The sequence below is a fragment of the Myripristis murdjan genome, chromosome 1 (genome assembly GCF_902150065.1).
Source record: "Myripristis murdjan chromosome 1, fMyrMur1.1, whole genome shotgun sequence".
NCBI lineage: Eukaryota > Metazoa > Chordata > Actinopteri > Holocentriformes > Holocentridae > Myripristis > Myripristis murdjan.
In genome coordinates, this window is record NC_043980.1 from 38,787,979 (window position 1) to 38,800,451 (window position 12,473).

The 12,473-nt window shown below is 50.1% G+C and overlaps 4 non-coding genes across 4 annotated transcripts; 2 read left to right on the forward strand and 2 right to left on the reverse strand.

Moving 5' to 3' along the window:
- The first annotated feature begins 707 nt into the window (after positions 1-707).
- On the forward strand, positions 708-871 carry LOC115369058 (U1 spliceosomal RNA). Its single transcript, XR_003929104.1, has one exon. It is a non-coding gene; the product is annotated as a U1 spliceosomal RNA (small nuclear RNA).
- A 2,200-nt stretch (positions 872-3,071) lies between these two features.
- LOC115369104 (U2 spliceosomal RNA) lies at positions 3,072-3,262 on the reverse strand. Its single transcript, XR_003929117.1, has one exon. It is a non-coding gene; the product is annotated as a U2 spliceosomal RNA (small nuclear RNA).
- A 1,708-nt stretch (positions 3,263-4,970) lies between these two features.
- On the forward strand, positions 4,971-5,134 carry LOC115369051 (U1 spliceosomal RNA). The gene has a single exon (XR_003929103.1). It is a non-coding gene; the product is annotated as a U1 spliceosomal RNA (small nuclear RNA).
- Positions 5,135-7,410: 2,276 nt separating this feature from the next.
- Positions 7,411-7,601, reverse strand: LOC115369111 (U2 spliceosomal RNA). Its single transcript, XR_003929119.1, has one exon. It is a non-coding gene; the product is annotated as a U2 spliceosomal RNA (small nuclear RNA).
- Positions 7,602-12,473: the final 4,872 nt, after the last annotated feature.

The following is a 12,473-nucleotide window of genomic DNA, read 5'->3' on the forward strand; positions in this document are numbered from 1 at the left end:
TTGAGAAGGAATCTGATTTGAATCAGATTCGCCGGCAGTCTGAACGCGGCCATTTAGCCAACGCATCCTCTGGACCCCTGCGCATCACGTGGTGCGTTAAGGTCCAGTCGGAAAATAGGAACCCCTGGGGAATCAAAGCGGAACACTGAACCACCAGATCCCAGGGAAAGCTGTAAATATGGGACGCAGGTCAAAGCGGACTGTGAATCCCACGACAAGCATCTGAAGACAGTGCCTTTCCACAAGCCAATAGCTCACCTCCCACAAATCAAAAATTGCACTAAACCAGCTGTTTTAGTCAAACCTCTGCTACGGGGTACAACTGGCCCAGGCTGCTTTTTCCTCCAGGCCTTTCTTGTGAAAGTTCTGAAGAGCACCATTAACATTATACCTGATCTTGTCTAGCTTGAGATTGCACATGATACTCTTGATGAGATGTGTGTGGGTGGGTGCACAATTCAAAGTTCTCAAGGAAATAATTGAAATTCTTAGTGAGCCTTGGAAAATCAGGGATGTAGAGTGGATGTGAAGTGATGTTCCAGGCTGTGTGTGTGTGTGTGTGTGTGTCTGTGTCTGTGTGTGTGTGTGTGTGTGGGGGGGGGGGGGGGGGGGGGGGCGGGGTTTGTTCCATTGTGCCAGTGTGAGCACCATGAGACAGAGTGGTGTGTGTGTGTGAAGGGGGCTCCAGCGGGCGCGTCGGTGACTTCATACTTACCTGGCAGGGGAGATACCATGATCAAGAAGGTGGTTCACCCAGGGCGAGGCTCAGCCATTGCACTCCGGCTGTGCTGACCCCTGCGAATTCCCCAAATGTGGGAATCTCGACTGCATAATTTATGATAGTGGGGGACTGCGTCCGCGCTCTCCCCTGATCAGCGTGTCAAAAGACAACAGCCTTACAAATACACACGCCACGGCTTGCCCAATGCACAGCCTTATACGTCATGCACACTTGGGCAACAAACATCACTGCCCGTTTCACATTTCTCCTTCTATTTCTTATCATTCCACATGCTTGGACTATGTTCTTCTCTTAACCCTTTCATCAACCGCGTTTGCCTGCCAGTCACATACGCACAAGTCCAAACATGGATGACTGGACATTTCTCTTCAGCACAATCCTAGTTCCATCTTTAAACTGGAGCCCGTGCGATCAAGCTAGTTGTCACTGAAAAGGATTGTTGAAGGTCAGCCCCGCATCAGCCTGTGATTGGTCCTCCTCACCGTCTGAACTAGCTCCGCCCTCTGCCCGCATCACCTCGTCCTCGCCCGAGCTCTCCGTTGATGAGGCTGTTGCAGGCCCCTCCCCTTCTCCCGCCTCACCCGACTCCTCTACCCCAGTCACAGGATTTGGCGGGAGATTTGAATTTGCTCGGTCTTGTCTGCCGTTTCCTCCATTTTCGTTTTGTTTGGCTGCCTTCAGTTTGTTGGCAAAAGACTTTGGGCAACCTCTGAAGAGGTGGTTTGACTCTGCACAGAGGTCGCACCTCCTGCCATTGGTGCACTCCTCCAAGGTGTGCCCAATTTCCTGGCCATTGCTGGATGGGGACTTTGTCCACCTTACAAGAACAACAGCATCTCCAGCCAGAAGCTATGAGCCCTGTGAAATTCATCATCTATGATGACATGATGCTTTATGATGTCATAGGGGGCTTTGTTGGCAGCTGTGAGCCCTGCGACATCATCATCTATGATGACATGATGCTTTATGATGTCATAGGGGGCTTTGTTGGAACACTGGTGCTTTTGTGTTTACTCAAGCTTTACAACGGCGGCGAATGGAGGCCTGCTGGAGTGGGTGATGTCACAGCCTTCTGACCAATCAGCTCTCAGTATTCAGTGATGACCTCATCTCCGAGGTCAGGCAGAGCCTATATAGGCGGGGGCCTCTGACCAGTCAGCTGTCAGTATTCAGTGATGACCTCATCTCCGAGGTCAGGCAGAGCCTATATAGGCGGGGGCCTCTCCTCACCTCATTTGGTCACGTGCACAACTGTGGGAGGAGTTGTGCACTCCTCTTTGTTGTGCACTCTCTGTAGCGCTTTACAACGGCAGGCCGCGTGGGGACCCTCCAAGCACAGTTCCAAATGCCATCCTCATCTCTCACTTTGGTAGCCTGGCCTTTAACCGTGCAATATCTACCCAGCCACAGACAAATGTCCTCTGCATTCACCGTCTCATTGAACATTCTGACAAAGAACTGTTTTAGAAGCACCGTCAGTCGGTTTCTCAACAATGAAAGCAGCAAACTGGGTTTTGGCATTTTCAAATGGGGTCCAGAAGTCCCTCCAAAGGGCAGCAGATCTAAAGCTGACATCAAAACCTTCATTCAATGGCAGTGACAATATACACTTCAAGTCGTTTGGAGTAAAGTTTAGGGCTTTCTGGAGGAGCTTCCGGCAGAGATCGAGTCACGACATCACTTGTTTGCCCGGTCACGGTATTAGTCCGGCAGAGTACAGGGAGAGAAGTCCTCTGAGCCACTGAAAGTTGAGATACTTTCCAACAGGAATGTGTGGCATTTCCTCCCAAGAGCTGGTAATAACCAATGCCAAAGGAAGGCAAGGATTTTTACCACCAAGAAGAGGCCATCGCAGTCTTAGCCAAAAGGCCCAGACGTCAAAACAAGTATGTCAAGTCAGAACATGTATGACTGGAGATTTCTCTTCAGCACAATAGCAGGTCCGTCTTTAAATTGGAGGCAGTGCGACGAAGCAATTTGTCACCGAAAAGGACTGCGGATCCACTCGGTGCAAAATCAGGAACGATGCGGAGAAGTCTTGTCATTTGATTGTCCAGTCCACGGCGTGGGGTTGCGGAACCCCCGGTTGAATTGGACACAGCCGGTCGGGGGAGAAATATTGTATACAAAGCTTTTGGCTGTGTGTGAGAGCTGGGAGTTGTGTATGCGATGTTGACGGCAAGCACGAGCACTTGAGATGTAAAGCGTAAGCGCTGCATAACACAAGTCCCGTTGGCAGCGGCTGCAAGTCCAAAGTTCTGGGCCGATGCGTGTTTGCAGCTGGAGAAAGAGCTGGCCGAGCGTAAGCTGTTATTGCACATGGTGAGGGAGGGGGTGCACCGTTCCTGGAGATACTGCAATACCGGGTCGATGCGTGGAGTGGACGGAGCAAGCCCCTATTCCATCTCCCTGTTCCAGAAATCCATTTAATATATGGTCCCCGGGTAGGGGACGTATCAGATATTAAACTGATAAGAACAGATACTACACTTGATCTTAGCCAAAAGGCCGAGAAGCGATAACTCTCACACCCTCAGAGGGAAGCGCCCCTCTCCCGGACAGGTCACTCCCGCGGACGGTTGGGACCTCCCGCCACACACTTGAACCACACGTCAGCAAATGGCACACAAAGCACAGCCACTAGCCAACGACTAACAGGTCATATCATTGCAGGAAAAGAAAGCATAGGCCACGTTCAGACTGCCAGCCCAAATCCGATTTTTAGCCCATCCAGATGGAAAGTGGATGGCTCTTTTGTAGTCTGAACAGTCACAAAACACATGAAATCCGATTTTTTGCAAATCTGATCGAAACCACATTCGAGAGGGAGTTTCAGATCACATTTGGACAGATGCATCTGAGTCTGAACAGCTCCAAACACTCAGATCAGTTTTGACTGTCCGTGACGTCACTCTACACTACGCGCGACGGATGACGCCTCCGCGCCAAAGTCGTTGCTACAGCAACCTGTCAGATCGGTCAATGATGTGGCCCAGTCTGAAGAGAGTCAGATCCAATTCGGACACTTGCTAAAAACAGTGTGGACAGTCAGCCCTAAAAATCGGATTTGAGAAGGAATCTGATTTGAATCAGATTCGCCGGCAGTCTGAACGCGGCCATTTAGCCAACGCATCCTCTGGACCCCTGCGCATCACGTGGTGCGTTAAGGTCCAGTCGGAAAATAGGAACCCCTGGGGAATCAAAGCGGAACACTGAACCACCAGATCCCAGGGAAAGCTGTAAATATGGGACGCAGGTCAAAGCGGACTGTGAATCCCACGACAAGCATCTGAAGACAGTGCCTTTCCACAAGCCAATAGCTCACCTCCCACAAATCAAACGCAGCTGTATATGCCTCTGGTGGACAATGGAGCCAACTGCCAAACATCTCTCTTCACAGGAGATGCTGAGGTCCCCGCCTCCTTCAATGTAGAGGGTGATGTATTGTGTTGCTTTCCCCCCCCCCCCCCGCATTCATAAACACCACCCCAAAAATTGCACTAAACCAGCTGTTTTAGTCAAACCTCTGCTACGGGGAAAATGTAGGCCAAATGGGAAAACGCTGGGACGGTATCTGTTTTAAGGACCATGACCTCTCCACCACATATCAGTTTTCTCCATTTCCATGATGACTAGATCCGTACTCTTAAATCAAGTCAAATGTCAGAACCAAACAACTAATCACATTCATCCTCGCTTAAAGGCAGTCAAACTATTGTTTCAGGGATACGACGGCTCCAGCACTTTCCACCCAGCAGCCACACGCTGACTGGACTCTGCCCAAGCGGCACAACTGGCCCAGGCTGCTTTTTCCTCCAGGCCTTTCTTGTGAAAGTTCTGAAGAGCACCATTAACATTATACCTGATCTTGTCTAGCTTGAGATTGCACATGATACTCTTGATGAGATGTGTGTGGGTGGGTGCACAATTCAAAGTTCTCAAGGAAATAATTGAAATTCTTAGTGAGCCTTGGAAAATCAGGGATGTAGAGTGGATGTGAAGTGATGTTCCAGGCTGTGTGTGTGTGTGTGTGTGTGTGTGTGTGTGTGTGTGTGTGTGTGTGTGTGGGGGGCGGGGGGGGGGGGGCGGGGGGGGGGGGGGGGGGGGGGGGGGGGGGGGGGGGGGGGGGGGGGGGGGCGGGGTTTGTTCCATTGTGCCAGTGTGAGCACCATGAGACAGAGTGGTGTGTGTGTGTGAAGGGGGCTCCAGCGGGCGCGTCGGTGACTTCATACTTACCTGGCAGGGGAGATACCATGATCAAGAAGGTGGTTCACCCAGGGCGAGGCTCAGCCATTGCACTCCGGCTGTGCTGACCCCTGCGAATTCCCCAAATGTGGGAATCTCGACTGCATAATTTATGGTAGTGGGGGACTGCGTCCGCGCTCTCCCCTGATCAGCGTGTCAAAAGACAACAGCCTTACAAATACACACGCCACGGCTTGCCCAATGCACAGCCTTATACGTCATGCACACTTGGGCAACAAACATCACTGCCCGTTTCACATTTCTCCTTCTATTTCTTATCATTCCACATGCTTGGACTATGTTCTTCTCTTAACCCTTTCATCAACCGCGTTTGCCTGCCAGTCACATACGCACAAGTCCAAACATGGATGACTGGACATTTCTCTTCAGCACAATCCTAGTTCCATCTTTAAACTGGAGCCCGTGCGATCAAGCTAGTTGTCACTGAAAAGGATTGTTGAAGGTCAGCCCCGCATCAGCCTGTGATTGGTCCTCCTCACCGTCTGAACTAGCTCCGCCCTCTGCCCGCATCACCTCGTCCTCGCCCGAGCTCTCCGTTGATGAGGCTGCTGCAGGCCCCTCCCCTTCTCCCGCCTCACCCGACTCCTCTACCCCAGTCACAGGATTTGGCGGGAGATTTGAATTTGCTCGGTCTTGTCTGCCGTTTCCTCCATTTTCGTTTTGTTTGGCTGCCTTCAGTTTGTTTTGCAAAAGACTTTGGGCAACCTCTGAAGAGGTGGTTTGACTCTGCACAGAGGTCGCACCTCCTGCCATTGGTGCACTCCTCCAAGGTGTGCCCAATTTCCTGGCCATTGCTGGATGGGGACTTTGTCCACCTTACAAGAACAACAGCATCTCCAGCCAGAAGCTATGAGCCCTGTGATATTCATCATCTATGATGACATGATGCTTTATGATGTCATAGGGGGCTTTGTTGGCAGCTGTGAGCCCTGCGACATCATCATCTATGATGACATGATGCTTTATGATGTCATAGGGGGCTTTGTTGGCAGCTGTGAGCCCTGCGACATCATCATCTATGATGACATGATGGTTTATGATGTCATAGGGGGCTTTGTTGGAACACTGGTGCTTTTGTGTTTACTCAAGCTTTACAACGGCGGCGAATGGAGGCCTGCTGGAGTGGGTGATGTCACAGCCTTCTGACCAATCAGCTCTCAGTATTCAGTGATGACCTCATCTCCGAGGTCAGGCAGAGCCTATATAGGCGGGGGCCTCTGACCAGTCAGCTCTCAGTATTCAGTGATGACCTCATCTCCGAGGTCAGGCAGAGCCTATATAGGCGGGGGCCTCTCCTCACCTCATTTGGTCACGTGCACAACTGTGGGAGGAGTTGTGCACTCCTCTTTGTTGTGCACTCTCTGTAGCGCTTTAAAAACGGCAGGCCGCGTGGGGACCCTCCAAGCACAGTTCCAAATGCCATCCTCATCTCTCACTTTGGTAGCCTGGCCTTTAACCGTGCAATATCTACCCAGCCACAGACAAATGTCCTCTGCATTCACCGTCTCATTGAACATTCTGACAAAGAACTGTTTTAGAAGCACCGTCAGTCGGTTTCTCAACAATGAAAGCAGCAAACTGGGTTTTGGCATTTTCAAATGGGGTCCAGAAGTCCCTCCAAAGGGCAGCAGATCTAAAGCTGACATCAAAACCTTCATTCAATGGCAGTGACAATATACAGTTCAAGTCGTTTGGAGTAAAGTTTAGGGCTTTCTGGAGGAGCTTCCGGCAGAGATCGAGTCACGACATCACTTGTTTGGCCCGGTCACGGTATTAGTCCGGCAGAGTACAGGGAGAGAAGTCCTCTGAGCCACTGAAAGTTGAGATACTTTCCAACAGGAATGTGTGGCATTTCCTCCCAAGAGCTGGTAATAACCAATGCCACAGGAAGGCAAGGATTTTTTACCACCAAGAAGAGGCCATCGCAGTCTTAGCCAAAAGGCCCAGACGTCAAAACAAGTATGTCAAGTCAGAACATGTATGACTGGAGATTTCTCTTCAGCACAATAGCAGGTCCGTCTTTAAATTGGAGCCAGTGCGACGAAGCTATTTGTCACCGAAAAGGACTGCGGATCCACTCGGTGCAAAATCAGGAACGATGCGGAGAAGTCTTGTCATTTGATTGTCCAGTCCACGGCGTGGGGTTGCGGAACCCCCGGTTGAATTGGACACAGCCGGTCGGGGGAGAAATATTGTATACAAAGCTTTTGGCTGTGTGTGAGAGCTGGGAGTTGTGTATGCGATGTTGACGGCAAGCACGAGCACTTGAGATGTAAAGCGTAAGCGCTGCATAACACAAGTCCCGTTGGCAGCGGCTGCAAGTCCAAAGTTCTGGGCCGATGCGTGTTTGCAGCTGGAGAAAGAGCTGGCCGAGCGTAAGCTGTTATTGCACATGGTGAGGGAGGGGGTGCACCGTTCCTGGAGATACTGCAATACCGGGTCGATGCGTGGAGTGGACGGAGCAAGCCCCTATTCCATCTCCCTGTTCCAGAAATCCATTTAATATATGGTCCCCGGGTAGGGGACGTATCAGATATTAAACTGATAAGAACAGATACTACACTTGATCTTAGCCAAAAGGCCGAGAAGCGATAACTCTCACACCCTCAGAGGGAAGCGCCCCTCTCCCGGACAGGTCACTCCCGCGGACGGTTGGGACCTCCCGCCACACACTTGAACCACACGTCAGCAAATGGCACACAAAGCACAGCCACTAGCCAACGACTAACAGGTCATATCATTGCAGGAAAAGAAAGCATAGGCCACGTTCAGACTGCCAGCCCAAATCCGATTTTTAGCCCATCCAGATGGAAAGTGGATGGCTCTTTTGTAGTCTGAACAGTCACAAAACACATGAAATCCGATTTTTTGCAAATCTGATCGAAACCACATTCGAGAGGGAGTTTCAGATCACATTTGGACAGATGCATCTGAGTCTGAACAGCTCCAAACACTCAGATCAGTTTTGACTGTCCGTGACGTCACTCTACACTACGCGCGACGGATGACGCCTCCGCGCCAAAGTCGTTGCTACAGCAACCTGTCAGATCGGTCAATGATGTGGCCCAGTCTGAAGAGAGTCAGATCCAATTCGGACACTTGCTAAAAACAGTGTGGACAGTCAGCCCTAAAAATCGGATTTGAGAAGGAATCTGATTTGAATCAGATTCGCCGGCAGTCTGAACGCGGCCATTTAGCCAACGCATCCTCTGGACCCCTGCGCATCACGTGGTGCGTTAAGGTCCAGTCGGAAAATAGGAACCCCTGGGGAATCAAAGCGGAACACTGAACCACCAGATCCCAGGGAAAGCTGTAAATATGGGACGCAGGTCAAAGCGGACTGTGAATCCCACGACAAGCATCTGAAGACAGTGCCTTTCCACAAGCCAATAGCTCACCTCCCACAAATCAAACGCAGCTGTATATGCCTCTGGTGGACAATGGAGCCAACTGCCAAACATCTCTCTTCACAGGAGATGCTGAGGTCCCCGCCTCCTTCAATGTAGAGGGTGATGTATTGTGTTGCTTGTTTTGTTTTTCACTGTCAACCATTTTTCAATATCAACAGCTGATATCAGATTAAGTGTGTGCGAGGCACATCTTAAGTGAGGGGGGAGAGTAAAGTGTCCCGGGTCTTCTTGTTCCGTGGAGAGTACTTCTTGTACATCAGTAAATGTCACTTCTTCATCTTCGCCGGATCCCTCGTCCTCTGAATCGGATGCTGCTGCTGCTGCTGCTGCTGCTGCTGCTGGCTTGGGCTCACACTCCCTGAATGTGAGAAGTGAAAGAAAAAAAAAACTATAATGTTTGGCCTATTCAGTTAAAATGTACAGTGGTCCCTCGTTTAACGCGGGAGTTACGTTCTAAAAAATAACCCGCGAAGTAGTCAGCTTTATTTTTTACAATTATTATAGATGTTTTAAGGCTGTAAAACCCCTCACTACACACTTTATACACTTTTCTCAGACAGGCATTAACATTTTCTCACTTTTCTCTCTTGTTTAAACACTCTCAAAGTTCAAACCTTCGTAGAAAAATAAGTCCAGTATTATAGAATGAACGCATTCTGTACTGTACAGGAGACACGGCATGGAGGAGATTGATTGACAATGGTCTACAGTCCCTTAGCCAATCAGGACGCAGAACACAATGGGCTCTAGTTTCGCAGACCAGGCGAGGCGGGGGCGTAGCGCAGATGCGCTTCGCCAACTGGGTGTGGCCAGGCGGATTTTCCAAGTTTGGCACGCCGTTCTCGGTGGCGCAAGTACTCCGCCGTCCCTCCTACCGGCGCAAGGGAGGAGAGAAGGCGTGGAGTGGGTTTGACACAGCCGATTCACATTTAACCAATCAAATGAGCCCCTGTCCTCGCCTTTAAAATGCGCTGCGCGAAGGCGTAATGAAAGTTTACACAGCTGACAAGGAGGTCTACTGCCGCAGGCGGAGCGGAGCACAGGAGACAGGCGCGGAGCGGAGACCGGCGAGCAGTGTGGACACGTCACCAAAACCTCACAGGCAGGCTTCCGGGATGTCGGCACATGAACGATGCAATAAATACCGAAAAAAACACTATTCAATGCTACGATCACAATCAGCACATACATATATCTCCATATCAACTGTCCCGTCACAGCTGATGTCAGATCAAAGGAGATTGGCACCGTTTGTGCTGATTGTGAGGTTTTGGTGATGTGCGCCAGCCAGCCAAACTTCCACTGCGCCGGCTCCGCTCCGCCTTGCGCTGAAAGTAGACGTGGTTTCAGGAGGCGAGCTTTTGGCGCACCTCGGCGAAGCCTTTTGGCACAAAACTGTCACTGCGCCAAGCCGAATCTGTCGGCACCTCCCCCCGCTGCGCCACCACTCCCATCTCCGCGCAAGTCCGTCTGCGAAACTTGGACACTGTCCGCCTCTCCCGCTTCGCCGGTCGAAACTAGCTCTGCGCGGGGTTCGCCTCACTGCGCCACCCCGCGCTGCGCCGGGAAACTAGAGCCCAATGTGCGGGCTCTCCCTTTGCCAATCAGGACGCAGAACACAATGCGCTGTGGGAAAAAAAGCATGCAAAATTGCACTAAAAAAAACCCGCGAAACTGCGAGGCCGCGAAAGGTGAACCGCGTTATAGCGAGGGACAGCTGTATTCATATCATGTGTGTTCTTGATTAATGCAATCAAATTAAACAATTCATTAACTTGTACATTTGCAAATAAGTACAAGTAAGTAAACTATTCAACTGACCTGAAAGCCTTGACAGAGTTTGATCCGTTGTCTGTGACTGTTGCTGTGACCTTCTCTGACAGTCCATAAGATGAGTGAACCTGCTCAATTTCAGTGGCCACAACGTCATATGTGTGTCGTCCTTTGATTCTTTTGCAGGCAAGGGCTGCTTTTTCACGATGAAAGTTGCTTGGATCAATCCAATGGGCAGTCATGCCTATGTAGCTTTTGTTGTGACAAGTCCAGATGTCAGCCGTCGTTGACACATACTCAATGCTCTCAAACGTTTTCCTCAGCTCACTTTCCATCATAGCGTAACATTTATCCAGGTACATTGCGAAGGTTTTCCTGTCGGAAAACGGCTGGTCTCTCCCTGCTATCGGTATTTTGCCGGTTATCTTTCGAAAAGACGGCGATTCGACGGTAGAAAGAGGTAACATTTCTTCCACTACGTACGATGCAACAAGCTTATTTATTTCAGATTTTGATGTTGGTGGTAGTACCTTATGTTCAAATGAAAGTTTTTGCTGCTTGCGGGGCTGCTCGTCCAAGTCACTTCGTCGCTTCGCAACGAGCTGTGTGTGTCCGTGCTGTCGCTCCAGGTGCTTCTTAAGTTGGAGGTAGAGTTACAAGCGGTGGAGAGCAGCTTCCTCCCTAGGCAAAGTGTGCACTTCACCGTCAAGTTATTTTCTTTCCGTTGAACATATTCAAAATAATGACTGAATTTCCACCCGTCGAAACTGGCTTTCTGCTGCTGGGAAGCTATTTCTGAAAAAGTGCTTGCCATAGCATGTTCTTCTGTTGCTAACGCTTCCATTTTTTTCCCATTTGATTCGCTGGTGCCGATCAATCAGTGATGGTAAATGATACCTCGTGCCAAACCCAGACCAATCACTGTTCACGCCCTCCTCCCCCTCCCTTCTGTTCTGTGTGTTGTGTGTGACGAAGGATGTGTATGACTGGCAAACGTAACGCAAGTAACGCAAGTAACTAGCTCGGGAAAACTGTAATAATATTACCATTTTCAGACGAGTAATGCCTTACACTACTAGTTACTGAAAAAAGTAATATTAACGCGTTACTTTGTAACGCGTTACACCCAACACTGTTAGTCACTTATTTACGGTGGCCAAGAACCGCCATTGCTGCAAATAAAAAAAATGATGCAAATAAAAAAACCCTACAAATAAAAAAGGAAAACGCTGTGTTGCAAATTTTAAACAAAAAAGCCAAAACGGATTTTTCATGGCAGATTTTTATATGTTATATTTAAGCAATAAGTCCCGAAAAGCCGTGGGTTACAGTGATTTTACAACAGCTGAGGGGCGTTCTAAAATGTAAAATCGCCGTTGTAAAATCACTGTAACTCACGGCTTCAAGGGGCTTATTGCTTTTATAAAACGGTTACCCTACATATAGCCCATAAAATAAACACACAAGAAAAAATTCAATAATTTATTGGTAATAATGCAACAATAAAACTGAGAACTATTCATTCTTCCATCAAGCAAGATAGAGTGGACAGAATGGTTGCCAAGCAACACAGACGCAGACGAAGACTGGTTGTCATCTAGCGCCATCATCATGTCACATCAAGCTATCTGGGCTTGTTAATATTGAATTGGATATTTCCATTAATAGTAAAATTATTAACCCTCCCGCCGCCTTCGTCTCCGGGTCCCGCCGACCCCGCTCTCACTCCCCTCCTCTCTGGGTCTAGCAGACCTCGTCCGTTCGCCTTTTTTTTCTCATTTCTTCGCCCTTCTTTGTTTTTTTCTGTTTTTCTCCGCTCTCGCGGCGCCTCCAGGTCCCGCGGACCCAGACTTTGTTTCCGACGGCGTCCCCCGAGTCCCGCCGACCCCGACTCGGCCACTTTCGCCAACCCCAGGCTCCCCTTTTCTTTTTCTACAGGAAAAATCAGCAGCCATGAACCCGCGATCCGCGAGCACGATCGCGATCCTCGATCCGAGCGGAACGGCGCGAACGGCCCGAGCGGCCCGCTCTTTTTCGGGCGTCTCTGGTGCCCGCCAACCCCGCTGCCAGCCTCATCGCTCCCCGCGTCCGTATCAGGCTGGCCCGAAGAAACCCCCGGGCGGGACCGGCGGGAGGAGGAGGAGGAAGAGGAAGAGGAAGAAAAGGAGGAGGAGGAAGAGGAGGAGCAGGAGAAAGAGGAGGAGGAGAAAAACGAGGACGAAGACGGCGCCAAGGAACGCGAAGAGGGCGAACCCTGCGACTCCGATGGAGGAAGGCGAGGA